The 21,398-nt window shown below is 53.7% G+C and overlaps 1 protein-coding gene across 1 annotated transcript in view; it reads right to left on the bottom strand.

The window, feature by feature from the left end:
* The window catches only part of ELFN1 (extracellular leucine rich repeat and fibronectin type III domain containing 1), a 34,303-nt gene extending 32,466 nt beyond the window's left edge, over window positions 1-1,837 (bottom strand). Inside the window, 1 exon segment of the mRNA XM_019947340.3 lies at window positions 1,708-1,837. The gene's annotated coding sequence lies outside the window, so the exon portion shown is untranslated.
* Window positions 1,838-21,398: the final 19,561 nt, after the last annotated feature.

Below are 21,398 nucleotides of genomic sequence, written 5' to 3'. Positions count from 1 at the left end.
GGGCCCGTGGTCACTGCTGCGATTCCAGCCCATTCCACCCTGCGGTGGCCCCGGTGTCGGGCAGGGAGCCCCAGGAACAGAAGCCTTCGACCCCCGGCCCGGCTCTGGCTGACATAATGAGCTTGTGACCTCAGCAATTCAGTTTACAGCCCGAGCCCCCTCGCCTGCCCACCAGGTGTGACCGATCATCTATCCTGGCTCAGCCCCAACCTGCGCTGAGCGTCCTCAGTGCCGAGGACCTTCCACGCGCCTCATTTCACCCTCACTCTTCAATCACTCGATCCCCACTTTGCAGGTAGGGAAACTGAGGGCGAGGGGCCGTCCTCTTGCGGGGGCCGTCCTCTTGCGGGGGCACACAGGGGAGATGCAGTAAGGAGCCGCGTTTGGACAAAGCCCGCGGCCACCATGCCACCGCTCTCTGCCTTTGTTTCCAGCCAACTCGAGGGCAGCACCACCTGGTTTGGGGCGAGGGGGTGCCCAGAGGAAGCGGCATCTTTGGGACGAGGGGGATCCCGGGAGTAGGATGGGGGCGCTCCGGCACACCTTCAGCCCCTGGAGGCCCGGCAGTGACCCTCAAGGGCCTGGGCAGGAGCCGGATCCCCACGCAGTCTGCCTGCGCCTCCCATCCCCCCACTCGGAAGCCCCCCAGGCTCCTGGGCTGGGGGTGGGAGCTGAAAGGGAGAGGGAGCCTGTCCTGTGAGTGCAAATAGACGAGAGTGGCGCATAATTACCTAAAATTGTTGGTTAGAAGCGGATGTAAATAACCAAAAAAATATGTGGGGAAGTGGGGGGAATGCTCATCAATTAGAGTTAATTACTTAACAGCTAATTGAAATAATAATGAATGTATTTGAATATGCTAATGAGGCTGAACCTGCCTTGGAAAAGGTAATTGGAATAAAAATAGAGAGGACGCCGGGCTCAGAAGCTCCCTGAAGCCTGGCCCCCCCGCAGGATTCCAGGCTGAGACCGCAGCCCAGGGACCCAGAGGGCCACATCCCTTCCCACCCCCAAGGCCTTTGCCCACCCTGGCTGCCCGCCCAGAGTGCCCTCTGCTCTCCTCTCCTGGGTCCCGGTGACCCTGACAACCCCAGCTCGGCCTCCCAGCTGCCCAGAGCCAGCAGAGGGGCTGCCTCGCCCCACGAAGCCCCGGAGGAGAAGCAGGAACGCACGCTTACTGAGTGCCCACTGTATTCCCAGCCCAGCTTCGAAAAGAGTCCCGCATTACAGACGAGGAAACAGCTCGGGAACCCCAGGCACCCTGCCGTCTCGGCCGGCACCGGGCAGGGCCAGGGCCCGGGTTTCCGGCTACCCTCAGACATCCTAGCAAAGCTGTCCGAGGCGGACCAGTGGCCCCCATGCTCCCACGCGTGTGAGCAGAAGCCAGGCCACCGTACGGGGAGATCCGCGGTCCCTGGTCTGCGCGTGGGTCCTGCGGTCTCACACTACCTGAGCTTTCACTCTCCGTCAGCATCGCTTGCAGACCCCAAAACCACTCGTGTGTGCGCACACACGCTCACCGCACTTGGCTCTAACCCAGCCCCGGCATCTCGCCCTGCAGCCGCCGCGCAGACCGACCAGAGAGGCCACAGGAGCCCAGGGCCCGCTCCCACCCACCTGCCTCTGATAATACCTTGTCTTTCCGCAAACGGCCTAGAGCATCACCCAGGTGTAACCCCTTGTGCAGGCCCACTAGCTCCCACGGACCTGGGGCCCAGCGGGAGGCCTCTCCAGGGCTGCGCCCCTTCCAGGGTCAGGCTGATTGCACTGATTTCCGACGGCGCCTGCGCTGCTGCTGGAACTCTATGGGCCTGAACAGCCCATAGATACTGGAATCGCGGCACCTGTGGTGGGAGGAGCTCAGGTGAAGCCGGTCACAGATCCAAGCCTCGCCCGGGAGCTGCCCCGTGCGGCAGATCAGACGAGGAGGTCTGCGGTTCGGGTGGAGCGGCTCGAGCGGGAGGCACGGGGTGGGGGAGGGGGGCCAGGTGGGAACCGGGCACGTGATGGAGACACGCTGACTTGTGGGTCCTCGACAAGCCTCGGCTCCCCCTCCGAAGAACAGGGATGATGGTGACCACCTCTCACCGGCCACTGCCCAGGTTGGTCTGAACCCACAGGCCTGAGGGCTCCGAAAGCCCCAGAGACCACCTGGGTTGGAGGGGTCGAAGGTGACGACCCCCGCTAGCAAAGTGTACACACAGTGATGCTGGGGGTTCACCACGGCCCCCAAAGACCGCCCAGGGACTCCGAGTCTCCCTTCTATTGAGAAGACACCTGTGCAGGGCTTCTGCAGGTGGGAAAGCGAGGCCCAAACCCTCCATGGGGTTGTCAAGGGGGCAGAGAGCACGGGCCCCGAGGCTGTGGCCCCATCACAGAGACAGGAAACCTGGGGCTCCTGGAGGCCAAGGGACAGGCCCCAGGTCACACGGCGGGGGATGGGGCGACCGAGGCCCCCCTTCTAAGGTGCACGGTGCGCACGATGGGGTGGCGGCCCAGGACCCCTGCCGCGTCCGGGTGCCCCTCGGGCGGCAGAGGCAGCAGCTGGTGGGGGGGCGGGGGGTGGAGGGGCCCAAGTCCCCCGCTTCCAGGAGGAGCGACTCATCCCCGGCGGACGTCAGTCTGGGTGAGGGGGTGGGACAAAGGAAAGGCCCCAACTTGGCATTTGCATTTCAAACACTTCTATCAGCAAAACAAATAACAGTAATTATACCATTTGCATATTTTGCGCAATGATTGTTTAGCGAGGGGGGAGGGGCTCCTGCTGATGCCAGCAGCCCGGCCTCCCCGCAGCTGCACCCGTGCCCCCCCTTCTCCACGCCACATCCCCCCGACGAGGCCGGGGCGAGGGGGCTCCGGGGGGCGGGAGGCGCCCGCCCTGTCCCCGGGCCCGTCCCACCTGTCAGGAGCCAGGCCCCTCACCTGGGACGCGGGGTGCCGCTGGCCGCTTTGGGGCCCTGCAGGGGCGCAGCCAGCCCCCCGACCTGCCAATCTCAGGCCGGCCGGGCTCCTCGTCCAGCCCCCGGGCGGCTCCTCACGCCCCGCCACACGTGGCCCCTCAGGCCCTCCCCCTCTTCCTTCAGCCCCAGCACCAACGACCACCCGCTCCTGCCCCGGAGCCCCGTGGGTCTCAGCAGTGGGGATGCCGCCCCCAGGCCCCTGCACTCCACGGCGCCTGCCGGGCTCCTGGTGTGCACCGGGGGCTGGGGAGGGCTGCCATCCTGGCGCTGACCCTACGGAGGGGGCACGGTGGGGGAGCCCCCAACTCAGGGGGCATCGTGGGCCAAGGGGAACGGGGCCGGAGGGAAAGGGAGCTGAGTCGGCCTGCCCAGGCCCCTCCCCAGCCGCTGCAGGGGGTGGTGCCTTCCCGGGGTGCCCCGAGCCGGGTTCTCAGCTCCCTCCTGCCCCTGGGGGACCTCGGCAGGGCTCCATCCCTCTGCACCCCGCCTCCCTCCTCTGCCCAGGGTGGCTGGACAGAGAATGGCAGACCCCTCCTGCCCCTACCTCAAGGCTCCAGACGGGGCCCTTCTGGGGGGTGGGGGTCGTTCCAGGCTGGGGGCCACACATGGAGGGAGCGGGTGGGCTAGGGTTCGGGTTCGGGTTTACGCAGCGCAGAGTGGGCCCTGCTGCCCCTCCGTTCCTGCCCCGCCTCTCCTGTGCCTCTTTCCAAGGGACAAAAAGCCCGGGAGCGAGAACGGGAGGCTGGGGGCCCTGGCAGCACCTCGGGAGGCTGTAGGAAGCCCAGCCCCTGGCAGGCCTGCAGGGAGGACAAGGGGCACGAGAGGGGACAGGTGTGGGAACAGCTCAGACAGCCCGGGAGAGCTGAACCCTCCCAGCCAGCACCGCGTACGTGTGCGCGTGTGTGTGCGTGCGCGCGTGCACACGCGTGTGTGTCCGGCAGAGTCCCCGGGGCCAATGCTGGTCCTTCTGTCTGGGTCAGGAAGCAAGGCAATGCTCTCTGCATGCCTGGCCCCTGCAGCTCAGTCTGGGGAGCTGAGGAGGGGAAGGGGCACGTCCCCCCACCCATCAGGGCTTGGGAGGAAGGTGGTCCCACAGGCCGTCCCACTGCTCTTCCCTCCCGCCTCTCTGCCCCCACAGCTGGGCCAGGGCCCTTCCCAAAGACCACAAGAATCAACCCCAGAGCCACTGCCCCTTCCCCTGAAGAGCAATCATGACAGCAGAGAGACAGCCATGCAGTCAGTGTTCCCTGGCCCCACGAGGTGGGAACTGCAGTCGTATCATCCCTGGTTTCCAGATAGAGAAACTGAGGCTCAGAGAAGTGACATCCCACAGAGGAGCCAGGACCTGTGCCGGGTCTGCCTGACCCCTTGCTTTCTGCAGGACATGCTCCCAGTGACGGCACCAACAGGACAGGTGTCACTTGTGCCACCATTCTGCAGACAAGGAAACTGAGTCCCAGATGCATGAAGAGACTGGCCCAGGATCACCCAGGATACTCCTCAGCTGGCCTGACAACTCTTTGCTTTTGACTTAGTCAGGCAGAGGCAGCGAGGGACGGGTTAATTACAGCTCCCAGGCCGGCTGTAGACAGTGCCACCTCCCCTCCTCCCTTTAATCTCTTCCCACTCCGCCCAGACGAACGGAATCCAGGCTTGGAAGTGCAAATGAGGCCGCTTCCCCCTTAAACTGCGCGCAGAATTAACTCCTCGCTTCACATCCCACAGCCCCACAAATTCCGGATGGAGTAAACAGTTAAATATGAAATATTACACTATAGAAAAAAAGCTAGATGAAAACAGAATTCAATACTTAGCAGTCCTGAGGAGGGAGAAGGCTTTCCAAGCTCTGGAGAAACAGAATAAGTTGTACAAGAAAAGAGAGACAGATCTGACCATATAAAAATCAGGGAGGACTTCCCTAGTGGTGCAGCGGTTAAGAATCCGTCTGCCAATGCAGGGGACACGGGTTCGAGCCCAGGTCCGGGAAGATCCCACATGCCGCGGAGCAACTAAGCCCATGTGCCACAACTACTGAAGCCCGCGCACCTAGAGCCCGTGTTGCGCAACAAGAGAAGCCACCGCAATGAGAAGCCCGCGCACCTCAACGAAGAGTAGCCCCCGCTCCCCGCAACTAGAGAAAGCACACACGCAGCAACAAAGACCCAACGCAGCCAAAAATAAATAAATAAAATAATTTTAAAAAATAAATAAAAATAAGGGAAAAGAACATAAAAAATAACATTTTAAAACATGCACAACATACAGGGAAAACTATTCATAGCACATGTGACAGAGAAATGATAACTTCATTATGTAAAGAATTCAAATTGATTAGGGAAACACTAACAATGTATAAAAAATGGGTAGAGAAACAGACACAAAGGAAGAAACACAGTTGGTTAACAAATATGTGAGACAATGTTCAACCTCTTGCATAATTAGGGAAATGCAAAATTTTTAAATTACATTGAGACACCATATAGGCTCATCAAATAAACAACGATCTAAAAACAACCACTACCACAGAAACAAAACAAAACAAACAAGAAAACACCTAAAGATAATAGCTAGTGCTGCTAAGGTAATGGTGAAACTGGCACAATTCTTTTGGAAAGTCATTTGGTAATACAGATAAAAAAGCTCTTGAAGGGCTTCCCTGGTGGCGCAGAGGCCACAACGGTGAGAGGCCCGCGTACCCAAAAAAAAAAAAAAAAAAGCTCTTGAAGTGTGCATAGCTTACAGCAGACAAGATGCTTAATGGTGAAACTAAAACTTTCCCTTTAAGATCAAGGACAGCACATGGATGCCTGCTACTACCGCTTCCGTTCAAAACTGCACTAGTGGGCTCCACCATTGCAATAAGGCAAGAAAAAGAAATAAAAATGATATGACTCAGAAAGGAGGAAACAACTCGAGTTATTCATAGGCATTACATAAAAAAATCCCAGAGAATGTATAAATACAGCGATGGATGACAGAGCTTAGAGTGCTGGATATAAACGCCACATACAAATGTAAACTGGATTTCTCTACATCTGTAGTAAGTAGCAAATGAACACTTATTAAAATTCAGCGCTGCAAATTGATCCGTAGATTCAATGCAATCACAATCAAAACCTGGCAGATTTTTTTCTTTTTGTGAAACTTGACAAGCTGATTCTACAATTTAGATGGAAGAGCAAAGGGCCAAGAATGGCCCTAAATAAGAAGAACAAGGTTGAGGGTGGGGGTTTACTCAATCAGATAATTTATTATACAACCACAGAAACTGAAATAGTGTGCTCGTGATACAAGATCAGACAAATGAACCATGGATCAAAACAGAAAAAAGCTCAGACACTGAACTAGGAACCAGCCCTTGATATGACAAAGAAGACACAGGAAATCAACGGGGAAAGGAAAGAGTTGTCAATAAATTAGACATTTATCTGGGAGGAAAAAGAAATCAAACCCCTACCTCACACCACACAAAAAATCAATTCCAGGTTGATTACAGACCTCAGTGGGAAAAGAAGAACTATATATTTAAGGAGATAACAGAAAAATACATTGATGACCTGGAGGAAGGGAAGGTGTTCTTCCTATGCACCCATACGAGAATATACTGATAAAACTTTATTCCATGAAAATGAAGAATTCCTGTTCTTAAAATATAACATAAAAAGAAAAACAACACAAGCCACAAATGTTAGAAGACAGCCATCTTCTATCTATTCCGAGGAAATGCCACTCCATTCCGAATCTATGGACAACTCCTACAAATTAACGAGGAAAATACAGGCATCTCAATAATAAAATGGAGAGAGGTCTCGAAAAGGCATTTCATAAATGAGGACATCCAATAAGCCTCCAAAAAACCAAACCATAAGAGATTCTCAACTTCATTATTCATGAAGACAGAAAAGCTTCAGAAGTCTCATGAGTCGTGTTGGGGAAGCGACAAAGCAGGAGGACCCTCATCCCCTGCTCTGGAGGCCGTTTCACCATCACTTTGGGAAACAGCATTGACGTGAAGCTGTACATTCCGAACTCAGCCGTTCCTCCCCAGGTGTAAACCTCGGACTATGGTACTCACACAACCAAAGACACACAAAGAGGTTCATCACAGCCCCAAACTGGAAACGAGTCTGATCCAGTCCTAGAATGGGATACTCTCCAGCAATGAAAATCCACCCTTGATGAACAGATAAACAGCCCCCAAATGATGCTGACCAAAAGAACGGGGTCAGAAAGACTGGGTATGAAATGATTATCTTTAAGTAAAGTACAAAAAGGGCCACCCCAGAATGCATTGTTGGGGGACGCTGATTGCTGCATTCGGGAATGAAAAGAGAGGGCTGTATCAGGGAGAAGCTCTTGGAAGGGCCCCCCGAGGGCTGGTGATGTTGTCTCACACGCTCTTAACCTTGACTGTGGTTGTGCAGATGTCCACATAGTGATCATTCTTTCCATTGTTCATACATGTTTCTTGCACTCTTCTGTACATACTGTTCATCACATCTGACAATATGGAAGAGTCAGAGGGGTGTGGGAGGAAAGTCCATCCCTGGGGCCAGCTGTCCTCCTCCCAAGAACCTATCTATCATAAAGAAATAATCCCAAAGAGGAAAAAAATGTATGGCCAAAGATTTCCACTGCCACTTAACATTGAAGAGAAAAAAAACTGGAAACCACCTAAGTGTTCCATGCGAGGAGAAGGACTGTAAATCAATTAGCGCACCCCCTCACTGAACACTGCACCAGCGTTTTAATAACGCTGATGAAATTCTGCAGCTTGGAAAGCGCTCAAGGTCCGTGAATGACCAGAGACAACAAGTTCATTCCAAGACGACAGAAATATGAACATATATTTCAACCTGTAAAACACATGTTCAAGGGTGTTCTTAGCAACAGTATTCAGAGCAGCCCAGACCGGAAACAATGTCCGTCAGTGTCAGAAGGGACAGATGAATTGGGGTGGCTCCACACCTGGGAATATTATACAGCAACGAAGATGAAGGAACCATCACATCCAACAACAAAGTTATGTGAATCTCACAAGTGAAACGTTCTGTAAAAGAAGCTAGACAGAGAGAGTATATAATCTATGAGTCTGTTTACACAATGTGCAAAAACAGACAAAACTATGCTGCTAGAAGCCAAAATCGTGGTCACCCTTGGGCGGGGCAGGACCCCAAAAGGCCAGGAGGCGACTTCCGGGGGGGTTGGTTAGTTCTGCCTCTTGACGTAGGTGCTAGGTATACGTCATGAAAAATTCACTCAATAGTAGCTTGGGATCTGTGAGCTTTTCTGCAGGGAAGTTACATTTCGACTTGTCACGAGTGTTTTTTAAGGGTGATTGATACCAACACGCTGTAGCAAACCCTCAACCTCAGAAGAAAAGACCAGAAAGCCATTCTCTAGAGCGCTGACCTGCTCATCTCTGGACGGTGGAACCACGGTTCATTTCTCCTTTGAGCATTTTCCTAATTTGCTTTTGTGAAAAGATAGATATCTTTTTTTTTTTTTTTTTTTTGCGGTACGCGGGCCTCTCACTGTTGCTGCCTCTCCCATTGCAGAGCACAAGCTCCGGATGTGCAGGCTCAGCGGCCGTGGCTCACGGGGCTTAGTTGCTCCGCGGCATGTGGGATCTTCCCGGACCGGGGCACGAATCCGTGTCCCCTGCATCGGCAGGCGGACTCTCAACCACTGCGCCACCAGGGAAGCCCAATAGATATCTTTTGAAAATAAAAAATAATTGGGAAATAATACATTATTGCACATATTTAAATGCTAGGCAAAAAAAAAAAAAAAAAAAGTGCCTGTGCTAATGAGCATTTTGCAATCCAGAATGGCCTCACGTTTTCCGCGTTGTGGGAAAACTCAGGGCTGACGCTAGCGTGACCAGGACCCTCACCCCATGTTCTCGCAGCTGCAGCCCCGCCATTCCTCAGCAGGAGGCTGACGTGCTAATTTGCTGGGCAAAGGCAGAGAGACCTCGGAGGGTGCGGCGCAGTAAGGAAAATTGCAGCGAAGGGGAGGCCGGCATATTCGGGAGGCATCAGCCCGACGAGCTGTACGTAAAAGCCATAAATTTGATAAGCGCTTATTAGGAATATGAGAATGAGGCTTGAAATTTGCTTGTCTGCCTGAAACGAAGGCTGAGGTTCCCTCAGACTCTGCTTGGCTAAAAATGTGGTGAGCTGTTCCACTCCAGGCGCAAGGTAAAAAAATGCATCTAGACAGACGTGAGCTCCCTAGAAGAGCCCGTGGCAGTGTCCGGGGCACACCGGTAAACCCTCCTCGGAAACGGGCCGGAAGGTCGGCCGGATCCCCCGCGCCCTCCTGCCATCTGTCCGGTGACTCTGGTTCCTCCCTCACGGCGGTCCAGGACCCCAGCCCCAGTGTCCGGCCAGCTGAGCTCCACTCTGGCACCGAGGACAAGGGCCCAGGGACCGCCCACGGGGCACTGACTCCGTTCCAGGCCTTACTCACTCATCTTCACGCCTGCCCTGGCAGGTGGCCCCCGCTTCGCAGCCAGGCTACAGGTGAGCACTGAGAAGCAGCGAGCGACCTGCCACGATCCCGTTCCCCACCGCGCTGGGCAGCCCCGGGCTCAGGCGGCCTCCCTGCGGGACTGGCGCGCGGCAACCATCTGTTCAGGCGAAGCTGCTGCATGGTGACAAACACCTTGCCGCGTTTGCAACGGCAACACTGATAAACGGCGAAAAAAAGACACGTTCCCAGGAGAATGGGGGGTGGGGGGAAGGGGGACATCCTTGAAAGGACCGGAAATGAACGTGCCCGCGTGAACTGTGCTGCTCCCGCTGAGAACCCTTTTGACAAATGAGACAACAGCCTCGGGGCCCCTGGGCCCCTGGGAGAGCAGCTGGGACGGAACCCAAACACTCCCACCCCGGCCCGCCTTCGCGTGGGCGGGTGGACCCCAGAGGCTCAGCTCCATCGCACAGACGGGGCAGCAGGGGCTCAGCGAGGCCAGGGATTGGTCTCCCGCCAGTGCACTCCCCCACCACCCAGACACCCCCTAGCAGGGGAGGAGGGGGCAGAAGGGGCAGCTGTCCTCGACAGGCAGAGGCCTCAGGCCCATCTGTGCATCCGCGGGTATAAACATAGGCAGGAGACCCTTCTGCCGCCCCGACGCAGCACCTCTCCCGCCAAGAGGAGTGGGGGCTCCTCTCTGCGGTGCCCAGAAGGACCATCACCCTGTCCTCTCCCCCTGCCCTGGCTTACAGCAAACTCTCCCCCACCCCATTTCTCTGGTCGCTCACACCACTGCCGGGAAGCCCAGATCAGAGAGGGCAGGGGCTTCTCCAAGATCTCAAAGCAAACGGCAGTGGGCCTTGGACCCCAGCCTGGGCAAGAGCTCGACGCCACCTCCTCCAAGAAGCCTCCCCAGCCTGCCCGCATGAAGGAGCCAGCGGATCGCCCCAGGCCATGTCTGCAGAACCCTGTCCTCTGGCACTGTTCTCACCTCTCTGCTTCTCCACGTCACTCCCACTGTCAACGCCATACGGGCAGGAACCGTGTCTGTCTCCTTTGCTTCTGTGCCCGGCGTCTACACCAGCACAGCGCTGAGCACACAGTAGGAGCTCAGTAGATGCACGCTTGACATGGGCAAGGACTTGGTTTCGTACCTCCAGGCCTGGCACAGGGTAGGCCCCACAAGATTTGCTGAGTGAACGTTGAGAACGAATGAATGGGAAGCAATTAAGCCTAAAACCAGGCAGGTTTTAAGGGTGGGGATCGGGGCGGGGCTGTGTCCCCTCCTCTGCCTCCAGGTGGGACGTGGCCCAGGCCTGGTCCCCACCCAGGCTTGCTCCGGCCTCTACCTGGCACCTGACCCGAGGGTGCGGCCCAAGGGACAGGACGCAGGCTGGCGTTGGGAGGGGGCTGAACGGAGTTGGTGGGGTCCCAGTCACTCTGGACTGAGGCTGGTCCCCGAGCCTGGAGGGAGCAAAGGTTGCTAGCACCCGGGGCAGCAGGAACATCTGAGCGGACGTCATGATCGGAGGCAGAGTCGTCGCCCCCTGGCCTGGCGGGGGGCGGGTTCCAGGTCGAGGGGCCGATCCCTCCCCCCACGTCGAGTGCGCGCAGGACCGCGTGGCTGTGACGCGGATGCGGGACGTGCCCCATCCACACTGACCCATGACGCCACTCGCGGAGGGAGGGGCACAGAGGCAGGAAGTCAGGTGAAGGGCTCTGGACGTCCCTCCGTGCAGGAGGCGCCCACGCCCGTGGCCACGCAGTGGGCAGCGGCGGGCCCCCTAGCTGACAGGCGGCCGGGGTCAGGACAGAGGGCCTCTCAGGATCCCCACCTCCCTCTAACAGGAAGCGTCTGTTTTCTTCTGCAGTGAACCGCAGGCTTGTTCCAACGAGACCGAGAAACTCAAGTGCGGTTCCCATGCCCCCACCCTGCAGGGCCAGCTGCCCAGTGGTCTCACGGGACCCAAACAGGCCCCAGCGAGGTGTGCGGCCGGCAGCTCTCAGAGCCAGTCGGGCGAAGTGCAGCTGGCCAGGCGTGGTGACCGTGATGCCTCTTGAGCCTTGGGTCTTATGCCCTGACTTCTGCCACAATCTCCACCTGCACCTGGGCAGCTGGGGGTCTGGGTGCCGGGGGAGGGGGAGGGTCACTCCCTTGGAGGGAGGAGTTGACTGTCTCCAAGCAGTGGGGGACACCTAGGCCCCATTTCCAGCCTCACCACATATGCCTGTGGATGACTGAGAAGCCAGAAATCCCCTCCTCCGGCCTCACCCACCCCTCCCTCCACCCTCCCGGGCCCTTTGTGCCGTCACTGCTGTTGCCATGGGAACGCTGCCAGCTGAGCCGATGATTTCAGGGCGGGCAGAAGGGGAGGAGCTGGGCTGGGCCCGCCTGGTCTTGCAGCAAAGGTCCCGGATAATTAGCCAGATGGCAAAGGAGGCAGGGAAGCCACTTGGGCAGAGGCCGAGCTCGGGTTTAAGGCGAGGGCTGCTTTCCGAGTCTGGGAGCGGGAGGTGGGTGGAGGCTGAGTCCCGTGCCTTCTAAACGGAGGCTGGCAGGACCCACACCTGCCTGGGCTGGCCGGGGAGTGGGAGCGGCCACGGCTGAAGCTGTCTCCAGCCTCAGTTTCCCTCTCCAGAAGGTGGGAGCCAGACCACAAACCCAGGGCTCCCTGCTGCGTCTGGCGGGGGGGGGGGGGGCCCTGGGGGGCCGTTCAGCTGTAAATGCCCCGGCACATCTTGCGTGAATCACAGCCAGATGGGGGCTTCCGGAAGCTTCCCATCTAATCCGGCTCGCAGCGGGTGGCAGCGTTTGCTGGGGAGAGGATAGCACTTCCCCATCCCCCCGGAGCCCTCACCCCGGGACCCTGATTGGTCCGGCCGCCCCGGGGGAGCCCACCACATGTAGCCCACCTGTCAGCACCAATTCAGGTCTCCCAGACACCCGCTCTGCGCCTGGGGTTGCCATGGGGACGAGCTGGCGGGGTGAGCGTGTTCACGCAGGGCCGTGGGCACCGCCGCGGTGTCCGCACCAGCCGTGCACACAGGTCTGCAGGTGTGCCCGCACTGTGTCCACACACAGCTGTGTGTTCCACACCAGAAGTGGCCCCTTACTCGGGGTAGATACAAGCTGTGCACGGCACACGCTCGTGCAGGGATGCGTGTGTCCCAGCCAGGCCTCACTTGGACCTTGACCGCTGTTCCCTACGCCGCGTGGAGCACATTGTCAGGAGGCAGCTGACGCCTTCTTTTACTTTCTCTCCTTTCATTCCTCAACTCTGCAAGGTAGGGATTCAGGAAGCCTCCCCCAACTTCCAATTAAAGAAACAGAGGCTCAGAGAAAGGAGGTAGCTTGCCCAAGGTCACTGAGCCCTCGGAAAGTTCCGGAGGGTTGTGCGGGGAGGTCCCCAGGAGGGCCTCAAGAATCCACAGACTTGCCTGGTCCAGCCCTGCGCCCCCAGCCCAGAGGCAGCCGCAGCCCCGGCCTCAGTGGGCGAGCAGGTTGCCAGCCCAAGTGCCTCCTGCTTCAGACCCTGCGTCTCATACAGACAACGGTGCAGAGGCTTCAGACCCTGCGTCTCTTACATACGACGGTGCAGAGGCTTCAGACCCTGCGTCTCTTACATACGACGGTGCAGAAGGCTTCAGACTCTGCGTCTCAGACATACACTCGTGCAGAAGGCTTCCGACTCTGCGTCTCTTACATACGACGGTGCACAGGCAATTCTCCACGTCGAGAGCCTTGCGCAGCCTCTGCTGACAAGTGCCGACTTCTGGCTGCCTCTTTCCCGGCTCCACTCAGACACGCCACCTGCCCCGGGTCCCTCCCCGCCCCCGCCAGCTCCCCGTCGCCCTCCTCGCCAGAACGAGGAGAGAGAAGCACCGCCAGCAGGCAGGATGCTGAGTGGCCCGAGTGGCCTCAGCCCCACGCACCAGGCCGGGGTGGGGAGGCGGCAGGCCTCTGCCCGGGTCAACAGAGCAGCCCGGCCCGGCCCTAGAGCCACTGGGGTCCTCTGAGTGCCCGGACTCAGCCAGGAGGCTGGACGGAGCTGTCCGGGCCCCAGCGACCAGCTCGGCGGGTTGGGGTGTGGCTGCAGCACGGGGGGGGGGGGGGGGGGGCGGGGGGGGGGGGGGCGGGGGGGGGCGGGGGATGGGCGCCAGCAGCCTCTCCCCACACCTCACGGCAGCGCATAACCAGCCTCCCCACCACCATGCCTTCCACTCGGCACACCAGGCACGGCGCAGGCAGGGGGACCAGGCCCAGGGTCACAAGTGGCTTGTCCACGTCACGGAGCCAGGGCATGGCGGCCACCGGGAGGGTCTGGCGGGGGATCAGATCGCTGCACGCGGCGCGGGCGCTACCCTGCTGGATGCGCGGGCAGCCCGGCGCTGCTGCGCTGGGCGGCCAAGCTGGTCTTTAAATACCCCGATGATTTCACGCCGCGGCGCCCTCCTCTTCCCAAGTCACCTGAGGCGCCAGGCCGCGCGGCTAACGCCTCCTGAGCTGTGAAGGTCCATTTCTCAAAGTTAAACATTTCCCAGGCTCCCTGGCCACCACGTGGTGGCCCACGTGGACACCACGCCACCCCCAGCTCTCGCTGCCCAGCAGGTGTCCGCAGAAAACCGACCCCCGCAGCCAACCTGTGGGGCACCGAGTCGGGGAGGACAAGACGGCAGCAGGAACCTCACCCCAGTGCAGCCTTCAGATTCCGCCCCACTTCACGGAGCAGAAACCGAGGGAGGGGCTGCGAATCCCCTAACATCAGCGACCACGGGGTCTTACCCAACTCTGGGTCTCATGGGGTCCAGCACAGGGCCGGGCACCCAGCAGGCGTGCTGCCAGGAGGAACTCACCCGAGGCTGCAAAGCAGTGAGCGGCAACCACGGATGCAGACCCCAGACCCCCGGGCCCGCTGCGTTGGCCTGGGAGGCCTCCAACTGACCTCTGTCGGCTTCCGTGTGAGGCGGCCTGGCCCCTCAAGGCGACCCTGCCTCTGTGGGTTGGGGGGACGTGCTGGAAAGAGGCCTGAATGCGGACTCAGTCTCAGTCCTGCTACTGCCTGCTGCCCCAGACGCTTCCTGGGCCTCAGGGTCTCCACTGCCATCTGGTACCATCTGTCTTGGAGCCAGGGGTCTTCTTCACTCCCATTTCTTCCAAGCCTCTGTCCATACTGACACTGTCTTTCTGCAGTCCCTGTAGGTATATCTATCCCTCATCCATCCATCTACCATCAGCACCTCATCCACCACCTAACCCATCCGCCATTCATCCAGCTTTCAGCCATCCATTTACCTGTATTCATCTATCATCCCTCTATCAATCCATCCCTCAATCCCTAACACATCTATCCGCCCTTCCATCCATCCATCCGTTTCATCCATGACCCATCTATATCCATCTACACACCCACCACCTCACCCATCTACCCATCCATTTAATTATGAAGAATGTATCAAGCAGTCCGGGGCCAGGGCTGGAGCCCAGGTCCCCAAATCCTGACCCAGGGCCCTTTCCAGGTTGCTGGGTACTCAAACAGCTCAAGGAGTACCCATTCTGTCACTGGCATTGGCTGTGATCGCTGCCGGCTTGAGGAAGGGCTCCCAGCCCCACTGGAGGGCTCCTGCAGATAACGGAAAGCTAAGGGACCAGAGAAGCCCCCACCACGGGCCCTACTTCAGGACTATGTCAACCTGGTCAACCCCCCGACCTGCAACAGACACATGACTGCAGAGGCTTCACACTGGGCCACACCAGGGAAACTGGCTGTAAATGGACAACGTGGTTAGGGAATGCAACAGAACAATGGAAAATAAAGGGACGGGACACATTTTGCCCTTGCCACCAATTCCACAGCTTCCCAAGGGTCTGTGGTGCGCCAGGTTCCAGCCACCAGCTAAGGTGGACTCGGCCTGCCCAGACAAGCCCTCTGCAGACCTCAGGCAACAAGGACAATCTGAAACCCCAAAATTACACCAAACACCCAGAGGCATATGCATGATTCCTCAGCAGCCCGTGCCCGCGTCTTCTTCCCCGTGTGTCCCCTCATCCTTTGGTTCCTTCGCTGTCCATCCGTACTGTCAGACCTCAGACCCGTTATATGAATGGAGCAGAGACCAAGATCCTGTACAGCCCTGAACTTGTGCTTAGACGCAGGCAAGCACATTCACATGCATAATGAACACATCCAGCGAGCCATGTAGAGAGACCAGGTTAAAAAACAATGTCACTACTCGGTTACCAAAAAGAATGGGCTTCTGAGAAACACAACCTGGATGAACCTCCAGGAAGTTCTGCTGAGTGAAAACAAATGTGATTCCCACAAGTTACTGTACGACTCCATTTGTACAGTATACTTGAAAAGACAAAATTACAGAAATGGAGATCAGTTTTGCCAGGGATTAGAGACGAGGGTGGGGGGAGGAAGCTGAGTGTGGCTACAAAAGAGTGACATGAGGGATCTTGGTGCGGATGGAAATGTCCTGTATCTGGACTGTATCACTGTCAATATCCTAGTTGTCATATAGTTTTGCAAGAGAGCACCCCTGGGGAGAAATGGATAAGAGGTACCTAGGATCTCTCCAAATTATTTCTCATGACTGCACGGGACTCTACAATGGATCTCAAAATAAAATTTCTGATTTAAAATAAACGAAATAATGCCACTGAAAATGGGTGGTATTTTTAATAAAAGGTGTAAGATCAACTGGATTAATATATATGAAAAGAAATGAAGATGAATCCCTACCTCACACCACAGATAAAAAATGAATTCCAAGTGGACTGAAAGTCAACGTCAAATGTAAAACAATAAAGATTCTAAAAGACGACATGGAGGAGGCTCTTCAAAAATTTGAGGTGAGAAAAGATTTTGTGATGAGCTAACAAAAAGCACTAACTCAGAAGGGTAACTTGGACTGCATTAAAATGAAGAACTTCTCATTAAGAGACACGAATGGAAGAGGGGAATGTCAAGCAGTAGGGTGGGAGGAGACGCTTGCAACCTATATAATCAAGATTGGAAGAGTTTATAGATATGTAAAGAGTTCTTACAGGGCTTCCCTGGTGGCGCAGTGGTTGAGAGTCCGCCTGCCGATGCAGGGGACGTGGGTTCTGCCCCAGTCCGGGAAGATCCCACGTGTCGCGGAGCGGCTGGGCCCGTGAGCCATGGCCGCTGAGCCTGCGCGTCCGGAGCCTGTGCTCCACAACGGGAGAGGCCACAACAGTGAGAGGCCCGCGTACAGCAAAAAAAAAAAAAAAAAAGGAATTCTTACAGATATGTAAGATAAAGGCAGAAATCTCAATAGAAAAAATGGGTAAAAGTTTTGAACAGATTATTTCACCAAAGAGAATATCCAAATGGTCACTAAACTTATGAAAAGGTGTTCACCAGGAGGACTAAAATGAAAAGGACGGACAATATCAAGTGTTGACAAGGATGCAGAAAACCCAGCACAGAACGTGTGCTGACAGGTGGGGCGGACTCATGGGAGTATAAGTTCGTACAACCGTTTTGAAAAGCGTTTGGCAATATCTACTCAAATTGAACACAGGTACCACCTATAGCCCCACTGCTACGTATCTGTCCAGCAGAAATGAGCGCACATGCCCACCAACAGGCACGTGCAGGAGTGTTCGTAGCAGCTCTAGCCACAACTGCTGTAGCCTGGAAACAACCCAAATGTGCATCAACAGCAAAGACAAAAGGGACACCGTCTAAAAACATAAACTACACGCACACCACCGACACGGACGGAGCTCACAAAAACGGTGCTGAGCAAGAAGCTGGCCTCAGAAGAATGCATATCGCGTGCTTCCATTCATATAAAGCATAAGAATAGGAAAAACTATAGGATTAAAAATCAGAAAGGTGTTTCCGTTTAGGGAGAAAAGCGGGGTAACAATCCTATGGGAACACGAAGACGTCCCGGGACGCACGTAATGCCTTATTTCTTGAACGAGCTGGTTCTTCGATGAATTCCACTTTGTGATCATTCGCGGAGCTGCCTGTTTTCTGAAGTTTTGTTTTTAGAAGACGGCGCTGTGAGATGGGACTTCCAGCGTGCTGGAGGAAGAGGGTTGCCAAAGCCTTTCTCCAAAACTATAAAAATAGTCAACATGATAAAAATAACCATTTCAATATCTTAGAAATTGACCCAAAGACATTTATCCAAGAAAAAGTACTGAACTTTGAGTAAGGCAGGGAGAATCTGTGACGTTCTCACCTGGAACGGCTTCCATCTCCCCACTCCCAGCTCGGCTGACACACCATCCTAACAGGCCAGCACAGGGCAGGCTGTGAAAACTAGAAGCTTCCCTGCCAGAGGCTGATTTGATGGAAAGCAGTGGGCACTGAACTCACGCTCAGCAGCAGTGATGTCAATAATGAGCAGCAATCTCAGGGATGAGTGAACGAGAAGAGCGAGCGATGCTGCCAGGCTGAGACCGTGATCCTGGCCGGGGCAGCAACAGACCAGTGGACTAACGGGAAACTTGACAGAGAAAGACATGAAATGTGACAGTCACAGAGGTGCCGGATAAGCTCTCCACAAACACCCCGCTGATGGGTAGCATGCGACAGGGAACGCAGGCAGAGCCCAGGAAATTCACACATCCCTGGCCCGCCGAGAGCCTGTGCACGTATGCAGGGGAGATGCAAGAGTCTGACAGGGAGTAAAAGCCAGAGCAGACTCGAAAACCGCCTGGTCCTTGAATGTGCTCCCAAACCCACACGCAGATCCACCGGCAGACAGCGAAAGCCTGACACAACCTCTGACCGGTAACTGCCTGACCACTAAGCGAAGCCGACACGGACGTGACCCACAGGAAGCCAAAATTCAAAATAAAAGCAGGAATTTTTTTAAAAAGGCAGACTAAGCAGAGACATCGGTCATCACACACCGGGGGACAATGGCTTTCAAACTGTTAGTCCAGGCGAGTTACTCAATAAGCAAAAAACAGCAACAATAATGACTGTCAGGGGGAAAAAATAAATTCAGAATCCAGAGGTGCTACATATGTTGTCTCAACTGCCCACTGTCAACACAAAATTACCAGATATGCAAAGGAGGAGAAGAAGGGAACTCATACTCAAAATAAAAAGCAGTCAGTAAAAACTGTCACTGAATGTCACAAGATGCTGCGTATAGCAAAGGCTTCAAAGCAGCGATCATAAACCTGTTTTTAAAAAACACAAAAGACAAATCATGTTTACAGATCAAAGGAAAGTATGATGACAATGACTCAAAAACAGAGAACCTCAATGAAGAGAGAAGAATTATTTAACAAAGTTCTGGAATTCAAAAGTGTAATAACTGAAGTGAAAAACTCATGACGGGCTCAACAGTCAATCTGAGATGGCAGAAGAAAGAATGAGTGACCCCAAAGATAGAGCAGAATGAAGTATCCAATCTAAAGAACAGAGAGAAAAAATAGAGAAGGAAAATAAAGGGAGCCTCAGGTATCTGTGGGACAGCATCAAGGACACCACTATGTATGTGCTGCAAGTCCCAGGAGAAGAGAAAAGAAAGTGGTAAGAAAATCCTTCAAGAAATAAAAGCTAAAAAGTCCCCAAATTTGATGAAAAACATTCATCTAAAATATGCAAGATCAACAAACCGCAAGCAAGATAAAAACAAAAAAACCCACCTGAACACCTCATAATCAAACTGTCGAGAGACTGAGAAAATAGAAAGACAAAAGTGGTCCATCACATGCAGGATAAAGACAATATGATCAATGGCTGATTTCTCATCCAGAACTATGGAGGTGAGAAGGCAGTGGGACGGCATATTCAAAGTGCTGAAAGAAGAAATGTCAAGCATGCCAGATCCCATGAAACTATCCTTCAGAAATGAAGGGAAACCAAGGACATTCAAAGACAAACAAAGACGGAGAGAATCTGGTGCTAGCAGACCTGGTTTACAAGAAGTACTGAAGGAAGTCCTTCAGGCTGGAAGAGGTCATGTCCAGCGGTAATTTAAATCCACAGAAAGAAATGAAGGGCACCAGAAATGACAAATGTGTGGATGAATATAAAGGACTCTGTAAATGTATGATTTTCTCTTTCCTTCCCTTAGCTTCTTTTAAGAACATGAGATTATATAAAGCAATAATGATAACACTGTATAGCTGTTATAACTAGCTAGCATATATTGGTGTACTACACATGACAACAACAGCACAAAGGAGGGAGGAGGAAAATGGAGCTATACTGGAATAAAGTCTCCATATTTTACCATAATTAAGTCAGTGCTAATCTGAAATCATCTGTATTAAATTAAGATGCATATTGTAATCCCCAGAGCAACCACTAAGAAAACAATGCAAAGAAATGAAAGTTTAAAAAATTAACAGAGGACTTAAAATAGTACACTGGGGGCTTCCCTGGTGGCACAGTGGTTGAGAGTCCGCCTGCCGATGCAGGGGACGTGGGTTCGTGCCCCGGTCCGGGAAGATCCCACATGCCGCGGAGCGGCTGGGCCCGTGAGCCATGGCCACTGAGCCTGCGCGTCCGGAGCCTGTGCTACGCAACGGGAGAGGCCACAGCAGTGAGAGGCCCACGAACCGCAAAAAAAAAAAAAAAATAGTACACTGAAAGTATCTACTTAACAGCACAGAAGAAACAGAGGGGAAAAAAGACGGCACACGTAGAAAACAACTCAGAAAATAGCAACCACATCAAATCAAAAATTGCGTTATAAGTGAATGAAGTAAATGTTCCAATCAAAAGGCAGAGGTTGTCAGGCTGGAATAAAAGAACCTCCACATATATGTTGTCCAAAAGTGATACACTTTAGGTCCAAATGGACAGCTATGCTGAAAGTAAAAGGATGGAAAAATGCATGCAAACAGTAACCATATCAGAGCCAGAATGGGTAAGTTAACTTCAGGCAAAAGAGACTTTAAGAAATGTACCAAAGGCAAAGAGGGATATTTCATAATGATAAACAGGTCAATACCTCGAAAGAGATGCCAATTATAAATGAATATGCCTGTAACAAAAGAGCTCTGAAATACAGTAAGCAAAAACTAAGAAAATTGAAAGAACTGAAACAGACAATTCACCAATGATAGTTGGAGATGTCAATACCCCACTTTCAATAACTGAGAGAACTAGACAGAAAAAACCAGCAAAGACACACACGACTTGAACTACACCATCACCCACTTAACCTAACAGACGTTGGTAGAAATCCTACCCAGCAAAGATACACATTCTTTTCAAACACACAAGGTACATTCTTCAGGAAAGACCACATTCTAGGCTACAAGACAAACCTCCATAAATTTTAAATGAATGAAACCACAGAAAGTATATTCTCCAACCACAGGGGAATTGAAATAAAAATCAACAGAAGAAATAAATCTGAGAAATCCCAAATATCTGGAAAGTAAACAACAGAGTTTTAAATAGCCCATGAATCAAAGAAATCACAAAGGAAATTAGAAAACGTCTTTAATTAAATGAAAATAAAACAGAACATATCAAAATTTATGAGCTGCAGTTAAAGCGGGGCTTAGACCGAAATGTACAGCTTTCAGTGCACATCAGAAAAGAATAAAAATCTCAAAACCGAAACGTCTACCTTAAGAAACTAGAAAAAGCCAAAGCAAGTAGAATAAAGAAAATAATACAAATTAGAACTAGACTCATGAAAGAGAAAAACAAATATCGTATATTAACGCATATATGTGGAATCTGAAAACAATTGGCACAAGGAAAGAAAAGATCTAACACTGATGAAAGAACAGAAAAAAATCAGTGAAAATCAAAATTCAGTTATCTGAAAAGATTAACAAAATTGACAAAACCTTTAGCTAGACTAAGGAAAAAATGAGAAGACACAAATTACCAAAATTCTTCTTACCAGAAGAAGATGTTATTATTAAAGAGAAAACATTACTACCAATCTTACAGAAATCAAAGGGAGTATATGGGAATATTATGAACAACTTTA

Source organism: Tursiops truncatus, chromosome 15 (genome assembly GCF_011762595.2).
Source record: "Tursiops truncatus isolate mTurTru1 chromosome 15, mTurTru1.mat.Y, whole genome shotgun sequence".
Taxonomy (NCBI): domain Eukaryota; kingdom Metazoa; phylum Chordata; class Mammalia; order Artiodactyla; family Delphinidae; genus Tursiops; species Tursiops truncatus.
Note: the sequence above shows the minus strand (reverse complement) of the source record. Positions and strands in the feature narration are given on the sequence as shown.